Genomic DNA, 16519 nt, shown 5'->3' on the forward strand with positions numbered 1-16519 from the left:
TTCCCCAGCCAGGCCGGGAAAGGCCTCCTTTCCCACCATCTCGGCTGGAAGGCTGCTTTGCTGCTCCTCTGGGCATGGCTGAAGTGCGTTTTGCCTTTTACGAGGGCGGCGCGAATGTCCTATTAATGACTTTGCTTCCGCAACCTCTTTACCCGGCAAGGAAGCCTTCCCAGCATCCCTTTGGGCAGGGGCTGCAGGTAGTCCCTGACTTACGACGGCCCCACTTTCCCACGGCTTTGTCGTTAAGTGAGTTTTGCTTCACTTAACAACAGAAATTTCAGGCTCTGTTGTCGTCGTAAGTCGAGGACCACCTGTATTTTTGCAGCAGGGAAGAAAAAAAAGAGGCTGTCTTTCTCCTTTACTGATCCAGGAAGAGAGAGAAAAAAAGAGAGAATTTTGCCCTGCCGGAGATAACAAAGATGTCATTAAAATAATAATTAAAAGACAAAAAGCCGTCAGGCTTCCGAGATAATAAACTGTCTTTTGATGCGCATTAAGTCTCGTAATGATTGGTTGTGTGTGTGTATGTGTATGTGTGTGTGTGTGATTTGCAGGGTCAAATCAATGTCTTCCTTCCAAAAAAAGAGGAAGGGGAGCGCAATCAATTAAAGCCCCCTCCATTGTTGCTGCTGGGGAGCTTATTGTGTGCTATCGCACAATTTGTCACTCGACACAAAAGCGGGGATGGGGGACAGCCAAGGTCAGCCGAGTGCGGATCTCACAGGGGGGGGAGGAGGAGAAAGGAAGTGGGGGGGGGGGCTTGCTGAGGGGAACCGCTGCAGCGCTTCAGTTAGTAACCTGGCTGTTAAATGAAATCTGGCTTTCCCCCCACTGAGTGGGCTTGTCGGAAAGGGGGTGACGTGAGCCGGGGATGCTGCGACCGTCATAAATGGGAACCAGTTGCCAAAGGCCTGAATTTTGATCACGGGACCTCTGGGATCCTGCAACGGTCGTAACAGTCCTAAAGTCAGGGCCGTTATAAGATCGAACGGTCACTAAATGAACTGTTGTGAGTCCAGGGCTACCTGTACCTCCTTATTCAGGAGCAGTCTACCTGGGATGAACCATGGCTGGGAGGGATCTTTCCATAGATCTCTGGGGGGCTTTGCTGGACTCCGTTCAAAATTATTGGAGCCTTTAAAATAAGCAAATTTCTCTCTCCCTCTCTCTCTCTCTCTCATCTATCTGACTATCTCTCTATCCATCCATCATTCTGTCTCTCTATCCTCTCTCTTTCTATCTCTTTATCTACCTCTGTCTCTCTATCATCTCTAACATCTATCATTCTTTCTCTATTTCTCTATCATCTCTCTATCTATCCATCATTCTCTCTCTATCTCTCTCTTTCTATCATCTATCTCTCTTTACCTCTCTATTGCTCTGTCTCTATCATCTCTATCATCTCTCTATCATTCTTTCTCTCTTTCTCTATCATCTATCTATCTATCTATCTATCTATTTGTATCCCACCTTTATTATTTTTTACAAATAATTCAAGGTGGCAATCATACCCCCCCTCAAAACCCCATAGCTGGGCTGGGGAATTCTGGGAGCTGAAGTCCACTCATCTTAAAGAAACCCTGGTCTAGATCCTTTTGTAGCAGAAGTGGAGATGGGAGGGACAAATTCTGGACTTCCCCATTAGCAGTGGACATCTCCTGGTGGTCTCCCATCCGTCCAGGAAGAAAACTCCGATGCTCAGCTTTTTACCCTCCACCAAAGTCAGCCAGTGGCTGCCTCTCCCAGTTGGAGACTAATTGGCCTTTTCTGTTTCCTGTGAAGAGATTATATTCTGACGCAAGGACCGTCGCCCTGCGGGTAAATACAGATGGCTGAGTTAACGTATTGAGGCTAATCTTGAAAATGCAGAATTTTGGCAGTCGGAAACGCCAATTGGCCTGAGCCAAATCGTAATATCTCATTCTGCGCTGCCAATCTTCTTTTTTAACTTTTTTTTTTTGGAACAAATGAATCAACAATTTAATTCGGCGGGGATATCATTTGCCCTTAAAAACAGCAACATTGCCTGGATTTCGGGTTAATCGCAACTGTCTGTAGCTGTAATTCTTTTGTGATTGTAAGTTGAGGATTTGCCTTTAATTCCACAGCTAGACACCGAAACAAGGGGCTGGACTAGATGACCTATACGACCCCCTCCCTCTCATGCCTTCTCTCCTAGCCCTTCAAGGCTGCCTCCCCTCTCCATAACTTCAACCCATGCGCAGCTTCTGGCTGAGCTGTCAATCTCGCCATTTCGACCCCTGCCCATCTTCCCCATCCCACCCACCCCCGGTGGTGGCTGAATCCAAGGCGCAAATAAATTAAAAGTACATTTGAAATGTATTTTTTTTTGTTCTAATTGAAGATGGAGGCACCGACTAATGTCCCATCTAATTAGATGGAAACAGGGGTGGGGATTTTTTTTATGATCAACATCTGAAACCGCCACTAATTGAGTCGTTTAGCATCTCCTCCATGCTGCGCTGAACGCCAGCAGGAAGTTGTGCAAGGAGGTGGCCACAGAACCGGGGGAGGGACACCTCCCCACACACACACACACCTTGCAAGCCGGCCAGCTGCACAAGGCCCGTCAACTGTTGCGGGTTGGTTGCATACCTCTAACATAACAGAATAGAATAGAGCAGTGAAGAATAGAATAGAGTATAATTATATAGAGTAGAATAGATTTGGAGTAGAGCAGAGCAGAGCAGAGCAGAATAGAACAGAACAGAATAGAAGTTTGTAAGAAAAGATTGGACAGTCATTTGTCCAGAAAGATATAGGCTCTCCTGCTTCAGTAGGGGGTTGGACTAGAAGACCTCTGAGATCCCTTGGAAGGACACCAATGTTGGAGACCTGGGCCGAGAGTTTTTTTCCCCAAGGAACTCTTAGCTTAGATCCTGAATCCACCCAGATCCTTTGAGAGAGAACATAAATTTATCTCAGGCCCTGATGACACGGCTGCCTTTTATGTAACAGGCTCCGTCCTTAAATTTTCACACCGTGGGATGTTGCCATTAATAACAACGTCTTATTAAGCCTCTCTTAAAGGCCTGCACTGCTAATTTAGATGGGGGAAAAAAAAGAAAGAAATTGGAAGAGAATTTCTTGTACTGGTTTCAATTAAAATAACATGATGCCTTCAAAGTGATACCTTAATTAGACACTCGAAAATGACATTTTGGAATCCAGGGGTCCAGATCATCTGACAGGGAAGGTGGTTTTTTGCAGCACCCTGGCCCTCCTGGAAATAAAATCCCTGGGGTGAAATGGGCAGAGGAATGGGGGGGGGTTCCCCCCCACAAATCAATCAAAAAGGGGTTTTCCGGCAGGCAGGCAGCAGTGAGACTTCACAAGACCCATTTATCTCCATTAGCTCAGAAGCAATTCTGATTTATCTGCAGGATCTCCAGCTAAGAAGCCTTAATATCCTAAAGGATGCTAGTTATATGCAACTAAGGTACTTAGAATAATAGTGTGGGTGGGGACCTTGGAGGTCTTCTAGTCCAGCCCCATGTCGAAGGAGGAGATCTTATATCATTCTGGACAAATAGTTGTCCGGTCTCTTCTTAAAAGCAGTGATGGAGCACCCACGACATCTGGAGGCAAGTCGTTCCGCTGGTTAATTGTCCTGACTGTCGGGAAATGTCTCCTTCATTCCAGGTTGCTTCTCTCCTTGGTTAGTCTCCCTCCGGCCTTCAGGTGCTTTGGAAAATAGGTGGACCCCCCTCTTCTTTGAGGCAGCCCCTCAAATATTGAAGACTGTTATCATGTCCCCCCTAGTCCTTCTTTTCATTAAACTAGACCTCCCCAATTTTTGCAACCGTTCTTCATATGTTTTAGCCTCCAGCCCCCTTAAGCATTGCAGTTGCTCTTCTCTGCACAAAAAGACCTTCTTTCTCCCAAGGTGATTCTCACAGGCCATTAGAAAGAATAATTGGAGGAAGCGGGGGGGGGATCTAAAGGCTAACAAGGAAGGAGGATCCAAGACCCCTGCTTGGTGGTGGGTTCTGTACCCACAAAGCTGCCTCTGCATGCAGGGATGCAGTTAGAGCCACCCAGCACGCAGATTTTGTTTTTAATATACAGTAAAGTTAATTTGCATCGGGACAGCAATGCGCCAGGCACTCTGCTCATTATTAATGTAATTTTTCCTCCAGCTCCTTTTGGACTTGAGCACCAGATCCTCAGCAAACGGCGCTTTCTTTTTCCTTGCCTCGATTCCTCGACTCCCGTTTAAGAAGAGACTGGACTGGGGCAAGGAAGGAGGTAAAAAATGGGGCAAAAATCACTTAAACACTGTCTCACTTAGCCCGGGAAATTTTCAGGATCCCTTAGGCTGCCTTTGGGAACTTACACAATCAGAACGCGTTTCAGCGCCCCCTGTGTTGTCCTTTGCAGATATTCTGTGTGGTTCATTTGCCTTTAAAAAAATAAAAACCGCACCAGCCGGAAATATTACAACTTTGCTGGAGGCTGAAATGACGATTAGCATTTTTTAGCCATAAAGTATTTTTTTTTAATTAAGGTACGTGCATTGTTCTTTCTGAGACTCTTGCACACTTAATCGGCTGCAGGATAAACATAACTTTTATATGCACTGGGAAAACGTAAAAGGGGGGGAAAAACCTTGTTTTATTGCAATAGTTCCTTTCTTGGACCCAAACTTGCAAGATCTCCGAAGGAGCCCTGGACACGTGATCCCTTTTGGGGGATCACGTCAGGAAAATGCAGAATAGAAGACACAATAATAGAGCTGGAAGGGACCTTGGAGGTCTTCTAGTCCAACCCCCTGCTCAGGCAGGAGACCCTATAAATATTTCTACATTCAAAATATGTTTCCCTAAAGATGCTTCCCTGTTCCAAAAGAGCCACGTTTAACCGATAAAAGTGATCTCGCTTGGATCTTATTCAATTCCGTTTCCTGCTGATCGTGTTTGGGTCAGATAGGGAAAAATCAGATTTCTCCATTCTCTTTTATCTATAATGAGACATCAGCAAAAGTTTCTGCCCTAGCATTGCACAAGGATCATTAAAAGGAAAATGTCCACTCTGATTGTTCTTTAGTTCCACATTTCTGGAGAAATGTCTTTTCAGCATGTTTTTGCATTATGCCTCATTTTGTACCAGGTTTTTTTTTCTTTCTTTTCCTGCGCCCGCATAACGACACAGTTCAATGCAAAAAACCGATATAAATCTAGCTTATAAGAGACTCTCGGCAGGAATTCATTTAAAACTGTAAATGTTAAGAGATTCAGCCTCTGATTTATAGGAGAGGAGAAATCTCGCCGTTCTCTTCCCGCCCCTCCGCCTTTCAAACAGGGAATTAAAATGCTTTGTAAAAGGAAGATACGAATTAAATCACTGCCAAAGAAGCATGTCAGGAACGACGATGCTGGGATGCATCCCGAATGCAAGCCTGTTTTTCTCCAGCACAAACTGAGATGTGCGTTCCCAACCTTGGCAACTTTAAGAACTTCAACTCCCAGAATCCCCTAGCCGGCAGGCTTCAGGATGGTTGGACTTCAACTCCCAGAATTCCCTAACCAGCATGATTTAACAGGGGTGAACTTCAATTCCCAGAATCCCCCTGCCAGCAGGCTTCAGGATGGGTGGACTTCAACTCTCAGAATTCCTCAGCCAGGCACACGTGCCTGGCTGAGGAATTTTGGGAGTTGAAGTCCACAAGTCATCAAAGGGCCAAATTTGAAGACCCCTCTTCTAGGGCCACATTCACGCCATCGGCTTCACTCCTGGCTTGGAAAGGAGGCAGAATTGCAAGGCCAGGAAGGGGAGCAGATGACCCTCCCATCCTCCTTGAACACACTCACACACACAGACAGACACACACAAAGAGTCCTAGCCAGAGGTGTGACAGATCATGGAAATTAATCTAGCAACATCTGGAGGAGGCGCTGACTGCCGAGCTTAATATCTCCACTAAAAAGCTTTGCAGATCTGATGAGTGGCAGCTGGAAAAGGGGTCTGTCTCCAGGCATCCGAAAGGCGATCCGATTCACATCTGCCGGAGCTTTTGGCAAACTCTGGGGCCACGTTCCCAAACAGGCAGAGCCCTCCGGAGTGGGAAAACTCGGAACTGGACGCCGATTATCTCCTGCCGCAATTAAAAGGTTGAACATCCATCTCTCCTTGGTTTCTCTACTGGGAGTCCTCGGCGTACGGCCACCGTGGACCCCCAATTTTCTTTTGCTAAGTGAGATGTTTCTTAAGTTGAGTTTTGCCCCATTTTACAAACTTCCTTGCCGCGGTGGGGAAAGTGCAGGGGTTGAGTTGGTAATGCGTCTCCTGCTTCGGCAGGGGGTTGGACTAGAAGACCTCCGAGGTCCCTTCCAGCTCTGTTATTCCGGAATTCTATCGTCCCAGATCAATTAACTGGGGGAACAAAAGCTGCCTCTCAGAAGTTTTCCGTCACATGGAGATTTATTCGGAAAGGAGATTTATTCAGAATGGCATGGGGTCTCCGGCTTCAGCAGGGGGTTGGACTGAATGACCTCCGAGGTCCCTTCCAGCCGTGGGATTCCATGTTCTATATTCTTGGAAGATAGGAGGGCTCCTGACATTTCCTACTTCCTGCAAAACCTTGGAATTGTCATGCCTTCCAGGCGCAAAGCATCAGATCCATTTTTTTTTTTTAATGGATAGAGACTCCGAAGTACAGGAAGCACCACCTCCTCCAATTGCCGCGGTGCTTGCAAGCCTCTGAATTTCGATCTCGTGACCGCGGGGATGCAGCGAGGATCGTTAAGCGTGAAAAAAACCCAGTCCTAAGGCCCTTTTTTTCGGTGCCGTTGTAACTTGGAACGATCACTAAACGAACTGGCATAAGTCAAGGACCTACCCGTGTTCGGGTTTTAATTTAATTTTATTTTTTTTCAAAGGCTGCTGGGACATTCTCTGACTAATGAGTAGATTTGCAAGTTGCGGGGATTGGAACTAAAACTCCCATAAAGGAAGATGGTGGCTTCTCCGTTATTTATATTCGCTCTAATTGGAAAAGTTGGATGGGGAAATGAGTTTTACGAGAGTGTTTGGGAGGGACGTGCATTTATTAGCAAAGTTTAAGCTGCCATTGCTTCTCCTGGGGGGATAATAAGAGAGCAACTGACAGCTGGATTGCAGATCGTCTCAGCAAAACAAATATATTAATAATAGTCCTGCTTCCCCCACAGACAAAACCACAATTCCCGAGGTATCCCTCTTAAACAGCCCTTGTAGGAACTCTGTGGAGGTATGCCCTCAGAGAGGTATGCCAAATTTCCCCCAACTCTGATATTCTTTCTTTCTTTTCTTTGGAGATATACATCAAAACAGTATTTTTAGAGTTGGGGGATAAAGATAGCATGGTGTTTCTTAAAAGTCTTCCCAATTTTTTCTTTGTAGACAGTTCACCCTACCTGAAATTTTAATCTCTTGGGAAGGGAAGGAGAAGGGGAAAGAGATATGGAAAGGAGAAGGATGAAGAGAAGGAAAAAGGGAACAGAGGAGGAGGAGGAGGAAGAGGAGAGAAGGAGAGGAGGTGGAGGTATGTAGCTTTGCTTTTCAGATGGGACCAAGTTTAATTTGAAGGACAACTAAGGATTAAAAATGTGAGTTAGAAACTCTTTACTATGGAGTAAGGGAACGTACTTTACACACACACACACACACACACACACACACACACACACACACACCCCTTCCCCAGATAACACACCAAACTAATGGGGCGCAGTGACAAACTGAAAAGGTCTATCGAGTTGCTATAGCGATGGATGCAAGCCATCTAGGCACTTATGGAAAATGCATGTTCAATTATTACAGGGTAACATTATTTTTAGGAAATTGCCTGCAAGATCGTCATTAATAGCAGTAATATTACTATTACGGTTGTTCTCATTCTGACTTCAGCCATCTTGGCTCTCCCCAGCTGCACCCTAGCAGCCCCCCCCCCCGGCCAGAGTTGTCAACAAAATAAAAAATAAAATAAATAAGGAGGTTATTATTAAATTGCATTTGCACCATGGTGGAAATTTCCTTCCTTCCTTCCTTCCTTCCTTCCTTCCTTCCTTCCTTCCTTCCTTCCTTCCTTCCTTCCTTCCTTCTATCCATCATTTCCGCCTTGCCTCCAGAGGTTGTGGGTGCTCCATCACTTGTGGCTTCTGAGATAGATAAGATACATAGTGGATGGATGGATGGAGGGATGGAATGGCTTTCCTCCAGAAGCTGTGGGTGCTTCATCCCTGGAGGCCTTCAAAAAGAGACTGGACCCCCATTTGTCTGGAATGGTCCAGAGTCCCCTGCTTGAGCAGGGGGTTGTGCTAGATGACCTCCAAGGTCCCTTCCAAGCCTGTTACTGTATGTTTTGCATTGTGCCCCCCCCCTTTTTTTTAGCAACTTCTTGAGTCTCCTCCGATATCAAACACGGAAAAGGAAGGAAAAACGCTAACCCAGACTGAAAGTATACATAGAATTAGCCTTATCGTTTGGGGTGGGAAGCTGAATTTCCAAAAGGCTAAGAATTCGGGCTGACCGCAGCCAAAGAAACAAAAGGGGAAATTTTAATTCTTTTTATTCCTCCAGTGACGGGGAAATTAGATTCCAGCGGTGGATTGAAAAGCCTGAGTCAGGAAAACATCTGAAAATTCGACAATTGCCGGTTTCTCCTTCCTTCCTTTCTTCCTTCCTTCCTTCCTTCCTTCCTTCCTTCCTTCCTTCCTTCCTTCCTTCCTTCCTTCCTTCCTCCCTCCCTCCCTCCCTTCCATTCTCCCTCCCTCCCGCCATAGAGCAAATTAGCTATCCTAAATAAATATTTTATAATATGCACTAGAGAAGAGGATACTTATTAAAGCCCAAACTACAAGCGCTGATCTAATTAAAGTGTTCCAAAATAATGGTGTCATTTTCTAACCTTGAACACCATTCAGAATAAATAACAGAATAACAACATTCCACTGTTCCTTTTTTTTTCCAAACTCAGAGGCCACCCCCTTTTCTCCCCCACCCCATGTGACCCTGCGCCCCTTTCCCCATGTCCCAAAGGCAGCCAAAGGTCCCTTCCTTGGAATGTGCGTGGTTTTTTTTTTTATAAAGTGGCAGGGGTGACTTGCAAAAAGGAGGAACACACACACACACACAAAAACCTAATTTTCGGACTGAAACTGTATTTGGTCTCTAAATCTTGGAGGAACGTGATTGCAAGGAAAAGGAGTGATGGAGAAAGAGATAATAAAATCTCCACCAAGGTGAAGAATCTAACATAAATACGTTTCTAATCCTTCAAGACTGTTTGTTGATTTAATTATAAATTGCCTTGGGATAATATCTAGGTTAAAAAGCTGGTGTAATTATAACGGGTACACAAATTCTGACATGACGCTTGTCAATACAGCTCCCCCTTTTATCTATCTATCTATCTATCTATCTATCTATCTATCTATCTATCTATCTATCTATCTATCCATCCATCCATCCATCCATCCATCCATCCATCCATCTATGGAAGGAAAATTTCACGGTCCAAGGTGAGCAGAGATTCGATAAGTCTAAGTCATTGCAGAATTGATTTCTGTCGCCCGAAACATCAAGAAGGCATTCAGAATTCCTACAACTGCAGGGTTTTTTTATTATTTTATTTTGTTTTATTCTGCTCTGAGCCCGCACCTAGTTTAAATGTATAGTTCTTCCAGATTTACAAAATTTATGCCCTGGCATGGATTTTTTAAAGCTTTATATAAGACACCTGCAAACCAATCTTGGCTTGTAATGTTCTGAGTTTCATTTTGGCATTTCAGATTTGACATGAAGCTCCCTTTGTTTCAAATGTTTTAAATATTTGAGGGGCTGCCACAGAGAAGAGGGGGGGGGGTCAACCTATTTTCCAAGCCACCTGAAGGCAAGACAAGAAAAAATGGATGGAAACTTATCAAGGAGAGAAGCAACCTGGAATTAAGGAGAAACTTCCCAACAGTGAGGACAATTAACCAGTGGAACAGCTTGCCACCAGAAGTTGTGGGTGCTCCATCACTGGAGGCTTTTAAGAAGAGACTGGACAGCCACTTGTCTGAAATGATATAGAGTCTCCTGCTTGAGCAGGAGGTTGGACTAGAAGACCTCCAAGGTCCCTTCCAACTCTTTTATTCTACCTTCTATGTTCACTGTCACCTAATAATTGACCCAAGTCACTCAGCCTACTTTCATGCCTAAGGCAGGACTAGAACTCACCGTCTCCTGGTGACTGGTGCAAAGTCACCCAGCTGGCTTTCATGTCTTAAGGGGGGACTAGACCTCACCGTCTCGTAGTGATTGCCCCCTCCCTGCTTTCATGGCTAAGGCCGGACTAGAACTCCCAACCTCCTGTTTTCTAGGCCAACACCTTTATGCCGGAAGCAAACTGGCTCTTACTGGGGGAAAGTACTGGCCTTACTGGTTCCAGGTTCCCTAAGGAGCCCATTCTCCTCCTCCTCCTCCTCCCCCCCTGCTCCTTTAACGCCACCTTTTACTGTCCAATCTGTGTAAACACGGCAAGCAAACACGTCTCCCATCAACGTGAGGCTGGCAACATTTCTGCGTTTGTCGACTGCGGGTGAAGGTCGTGTCAAGCGCATCTCACAAACAGCAGAAGCCTCCCACGGTGCGTTGGGGGGGGGGGAAATAGTGTCGCACCAGCCCAGTCACCAAGGTTGGAGATGTATTGATTCGCAAGGGAAGCAGGTGGGGCAACAAGGAGGGGAGAACCCTCTTAAGGGCTGGGGAGGGGCACAGAAATCCCGAAGTCAAGGGCGCAGGCTGTGCAGTGTGGCCTCTTATCCCCCCCCCCCATAGCTTGGCTGCCAGGAGGGAGCTGGAGAAGAATGATTAATGTTGCTTCTCCAACACACACACACACACACTTCCTGTAGAGCAAAAATCCTTTATGCATTCACTGCTGTGTGTCTTTCCTTTCTGAGGCTCAGCTCTCTCTTGGAATAACAGAATAACAGAGGGGGAAGGGACCTTGGAGGTCATCTAGATCAACCCCCTCATCAAGCAGGAGGCCCTGGACCATTCCGGAGCAACCAGGCTGGGGAATTCTGGAAGCTGAAGTCAAAATGTCTTAAAGACTGCTGGCAGGGGAATTCTGGGTGTTGAAGTCCACCCCTCTCTAAGTGGCCAAAGGTTGAGAACCCCTGACCTGGAGGCTTGGCAAAACTGCAAGCTGAACTACAAACGTGAAGAAAAAGAGGCCACCAGGAGAGGCTCTCCAACAGAAACGGAGAAAGACAACCGTCTCCAGCTTTGTCTCCCGACTGGAGAAGTCCCAAATCTCGCGTACCTTCCTTTTCTCTGTCCTGCCCCTTTTATTAACTTGGTGCAGAAATTCAGTCTGTCAAAGCCGCACCCTTGGAACATCTGCCTTGGCACAGATGCCGGTATGGGATTCCTGGGAACAATCAGGGCGCCGATTGTGCTTCGCCCATCTCTGACTCTCTCTCAAATATTAAATAAAGACGTCTCCAAGTAAATTCTCCAGGACAGAAAACTTCACCCCGGGCGAAGCAATTTGCAACTGAAACATGCTTTTGCCTGAGCTGTCTGCCTGTCACTCAAATGAAAACACACACACACAAAGACACACACACTCAAAAACAAAACGCTTTCACCTCCAGCAAAAACAGAGCACCTGTGGTTTTTGTTTTTGTTTTTAAAAAGTGATCCCTTCCCTTAATAAACAGGAGAAAGGAAGGAAGGAAAATTTTAGAGTCTATCTGTTCAAACTGATTTAACTCGTCTCGCCTGCACCTTAAAAACCAGGCGCCCTCGACAAACGGCTGTCGGCAAAACTGGTCTTTAGGATGGGTCTGGAAAGAGGTTCTGCCAGGTTGTAGACAGCTATTAAAAGCTCTATTTTGGCTGCGCTCAATTTGGTGGTCTCGCAAGGGCAAATCAGGAAGGATGGTACGGTTTTGGCTGGCTGGCTGGCTGGCTGGGGAATTCTGGGAGTTTCAGCAAAGGGCTGACAACTCTATTTGTTGGTAACAAACCCTATTTTACAAGAATATTCCCAGACTGGACCTGACAGCTCCTGGGAAAGACCACATAAGGTTCAACGGCACTGAAGGCAGTTCAAAGCCTGGCCTCTTGTGACTACGTAATGATTCCAGACTATTTCCCTGCTTGACTCCTCCTCCCAACTGGGACAATCTCTCTCCAACAATAATTTTAATATTGTTTTAAAAAATCGGGGGCGCTGTCTGTCCAATGAACTGAACACAGCATCGAGCTGAGCCCAAGGAGACAAAGTTTGGTGGGAATTGGTGACCCCCTGAGCAGTAAGAAAGGACAACTGAGTAACAAATGCTGTCGGCGGCCTCCAAAACCTGTCTCTGGCTGTGCAGTTCTGCCTTTGGTGACTGAGAAATTGCTCGAATATTCATACTCTTTGACATTTCAGTAAGACTTCTTCCATACCCACCCAGGGGAGCAGACAAATGTAATGTGAGGGCAGCGACATCGTAGCTGGAATTGGCTTGTGAAATAAAGAATGGCAAATGACTCCAGAGAAATTTGATTTTTGGTCAACGGCCAACACTTGTAAAACACACGCCAGAAAAAGAAAGCACAGAACAGGTTAAATACACAAAGCTGGCAATCTGCGGGAAAGAGACACCATCTATTCGGTTATTTTTATTTCTAAATGACTAATCCATTTTTTCCCCTCCCTTTGTCATTATCTGAAGCAACAGAAACGGCATTTCATAATGCGGTTCCTTGAAAATTAATGTATTTTGCGCAAGCCAATTATAATCATCACTGCCTTCCATTTTTAATATCAATAATAACAAACGGAATGGAAAGGACGTGGCCATTTTTAAGTTAGGAGGAAGCAGACAGGGAGGAGGTGGAGGGGACACACACACATACACAGACACAAACACACACAAACACAAAGAGAGACACACACATAACCTAGATACACACTGAGGGCATATTGGGTCTCTATAATCTAAAGAAAGTTTATGGATGAAATTAAATGCAGATAGTCCTTGACGTACAACAGTTGTGTGAAAAATTTCTCACTTAGCAACACTTTTTTCAATGCTTCGAACGGTCATTAAACATATTGTCGTAAGTTGAGGACTATCCGTAAAATAAAATTAGTTTACCAGGTCCTGTTTCTTGTCTGGCTGACCTGTTAAGATTGACATTGCCCTCTTCTTTTTACTACCTGGGAAATTACAGGGGGGGGTCTCTTCTGAAATATTTCCTATCCCCCTCCTTCCTTTTGTAGACTGAAAAACCTTTTACACACCGGCTCCCAAGGTCATTCACACAGACACACAACCTATATTCATCAACCGTTTTTAGCAATAGCTTCTGTGGAACGTTTCAAGAATTTGTGAGAGGAGAGAGAGAGAGAGAGAGAGAGAAAAGACAGAGAGAAGAAAGAGAGGAGAGAGAGAAAAGAGAGAAAGGCAGAGAGAGGAGAGAGAGAGAAAAGACAGAGAAGGAAGAGAGAGGGATAGGAGAGAGGGAGAGAGAGGGAAGGAGGGAGGGAGAGAGAGAAGAGAGAGAGAAAAGACAGAAGGGAGAGAGAGGGATAGAAGAGAGAGAGAGGCAGAGAGAGAGAGAGAGACTGAGTCTTTACATAACTGGATGAAATAACTAATGCAGGCAGAAGGCAGGAATAATATTTTTTTTAAAAAAAAATCTTGATTGAAATGAGCTAAAAATAACAGAAGGGAATTATTAGGGATGAGCACAAAGATCAAATGCTCGGCACAAGCACGGAAGGAATATCTGCCTTGACAAGGGGGCTTATTGAAATGGTAGTTAATTGCCAGGCGGATGTGAGTCAGCAGAACGAAAGCAGCTGGGGAGTGGAAGGACGGCATTACGAATCCCAGGAAGTCGTCAACTGGCAATCTATTCTGGTTTTTGGTTAGCCTCTGGCTGGACTCTTGCGCCTGGTTAGGGCGCCCGAGGAGGGTCAGAGAAATTGGAAGGAGTTCAGAGAAGGGCAAGGAAGGAGACCGAAAGCTCCTTTGAAGAAAGATGGAAGCAGGGGGACCGCTACAGGCTTTCACGTCTATTCTAAAGCTCCAGACGAGGAGTCGGAGAATCCTACAGCTGGAAGGGACGACAACGACTGCGGAGTCCTTGGTGCTCTCTAAGCTCGGTGCTTTTCTTGCAGACATTTCATGACCCAGCTAGGTAACATCACCAGTGCTGGGAGGAATGGAAGGAGGAGGAGAAGGAGGAGGACTGTGAAGTCCTTGGTGCTTTCTGAGCTTGGTGGTTTTCTTGCAGACATTTCATGACCCAACTAGGTAACGTCATCAGTGCTACGAGGGATGGAAGGAGGAGGAGCAGGAGGAGGACTAAGGGGTCCTTGGTGCTCTCTGAGCTTGGCTCACTAGCACTGGTGATGTCACCTAGCAGGGTCACGAAACGTCTGCTAGAAAACAGCAACCCAGGCCCTAGTGACCAAGTCTACTTGAAGATGTCTTAAAGGCTTCTCCCCCCCCCACAAACTGGGGGCTAAAGGCTCTAGAGGACATTTCTGGATTTTTGTGGTCAGATCCCCCTTTCCCTCTCCAGGGGCTTCCCCCGCAGACCCAGGGCCACTCCAAACTCGAGCGTCCGGGCAAAGAGTCAAGGGCACAAGAGCGGATCCTCTCCGCCCTCCTTAGTGACTAATTGAGGCCAGCTTCCTTTGGCCAAGAGTTGGCTTAAGTCTGGCTTGGGCCAATTTTCAATTTCCAGCCGGGGGAAAAAAATGCAAATGACCGATCTTCCTGTTTGGCTCTAAGGAGATAAGTAGGACCTATTAACCTCCCGTGTTATTTCCAACTTCATTATCGGCGCTGACACGGGGAAAAAGCCAGCGGTGACGGCTGCTTGGGCTGCACCACATGCAAATTGCCTTCTCAAAGGAAATTACTTCACTGGGCAGGAAGGTTATTAATCTAAATTTCTCCCCGAGTCAAATTGGGGCTTAGAATAAATACAGAACAGGTGGCCATCCCGGGGGGGGGGGGGGGCGTCTGTCATACCCACAAGATATGATCTTAATCCCTATTCCAGGGGGAAAAAAATCTGATTTTTTTTCTCCCTTCCGGAAGGGGATTCCGGAGGACCCCCCCCCCTCGCAAGCCACCGTGATCAACCATGGGAAAATTTAAGCCCCCGGTCTCGTGTAAAGGTAGTTCTCGACTTACGACCGCAGTTGAGTTGGAAATTTCTGCTACTATGGGGGGATTTAAATGAAGCCCCCAGCCCCAAATACCAAGACAGGTGTCCCTGCTGGAATAAAAGGCCTGTGGACAGAGTTAATCCGCAGCGTTTTTCAGAGCTGAAAGGCACCCAGATGGAGAGAGAGAGAGAGAGAGAAAGATCCTTTGCAACCTTTTAAATCTCCGAGGCCTTTTTTTGTCATTTGGGACCCAGCGAGGTGTGAAAATGTTCATGAAGGGAGCGATCTATTTTTTTTGCTTTGTTTTTTGGCCAGAAATCCCACCATTTAAAATGTAGCCCATGTCGTCGCCCAATTCTCTCCCTGGCATTTAGGACGAGAATCTTCTCCTGCAACGTGGTTTTCCATGGCTAAAAATTTTATATTTTGGGAGGGGGGGGGAGACTGACTGATGGCCCAAGCAGGGCTTCTGGGGGCAAAAAAGGCCTTGTGCAAAAGCTCCGCTTCCTTTTGCAGATCACAGAGCTGGAAGGGACCCTGGAGGTCTTCTAGACCAACCCCCTGCCCAAGCAGGAAACCTTATGCCATTCAAGACAAATGGCTGTCTGATTTCTTCTTGGAAACCTACAGTGGTGGAGCAGCTTCTGGAGGCAAAGCTTCCACTAATTCATTTTTTCTCACAATCGGGAAATTTCTCCTTAAATTCTAAGTTAGATCTCTCCTTGACCATTTTCCATTGCTTCTTGCCCTGCCTTTGGGTACTTTGGAAAATAGAGGGGACCCCCCCTTCTCTGTGGCAGCCCCTCAAATATTGGAAAACTGTTATGTCACCCTTAGTCCTTCTTTTCATTAAACTGGACATCCCCAATTCCTGCAACCGTTCCTTTTATGTTTTAGCCTTCGATCCCCTGACCATCTTTGTTGCTCTTCTCTGTACTCTTTCCAGAGTCTCAACGTCTTTTTTTACATCGTGGTGACCAAAACTGGACGCCGTATTGCAAGTGTGGCCTTACCAAGGCCTTATAAAGCAGTACTAACACTTTACGTGATCTTGATTCTATCCCTCTGTTCATGCAGCCTGGGACTGCGTTGGCCTTTTTGGCAGCTGCCGTACACGGCTGGCTCACACTTAAAAGTGTTTTCCTGTTCAAAATGAAGGTTTCGCTTCCTCTCTTCTGCTCTCCTCTGCCACAGCTGGATTGTGCTTTGAAGCCCATTAGGGTATCCCAAGATGGCACAGATCCCACAATCCAACAGATCACGCCAATCCTTTGGGTACAACTCGGGAGCTGACGCAAAGCATCTCTGGGCAAGATCCCAAAACCGTGTGCAAAAGGGCTGCGTGTG

The 16519-nt window shown here is 46.2% G+C and overlaps 1 protein-coding gene across 9 annotated transcripts in view; it reads right to left on the minus strand.

Moving 5' to 3' along the window:
* The window catches only part of CAMTA1 (calmodulin binding transcription activator 1), a 213342-nt gene that overhangs the window by 148937 nt on the left and 47886 nt on the right, over positions 1–16519 (minus strand). The gene's annotated exons all lie outside the window — the stretch shown is intronic.

This window comes from Crotalus tigris, unplaced genomic scaffold, assembly GCF_016545835.1.
Source record: "Crotalus tigris isolate CLP2741 ecotype Arizona unplaced genomic scaffold, ASM1654583v1 scf7180000020588.15403103151:6194809, whole genome shotgun sequence".
NCBI lineage: Eukaryota > Metazoa > Chordata > Lepidosauria > Squamata > Viperidae > Crotalus > Crotalus tigris.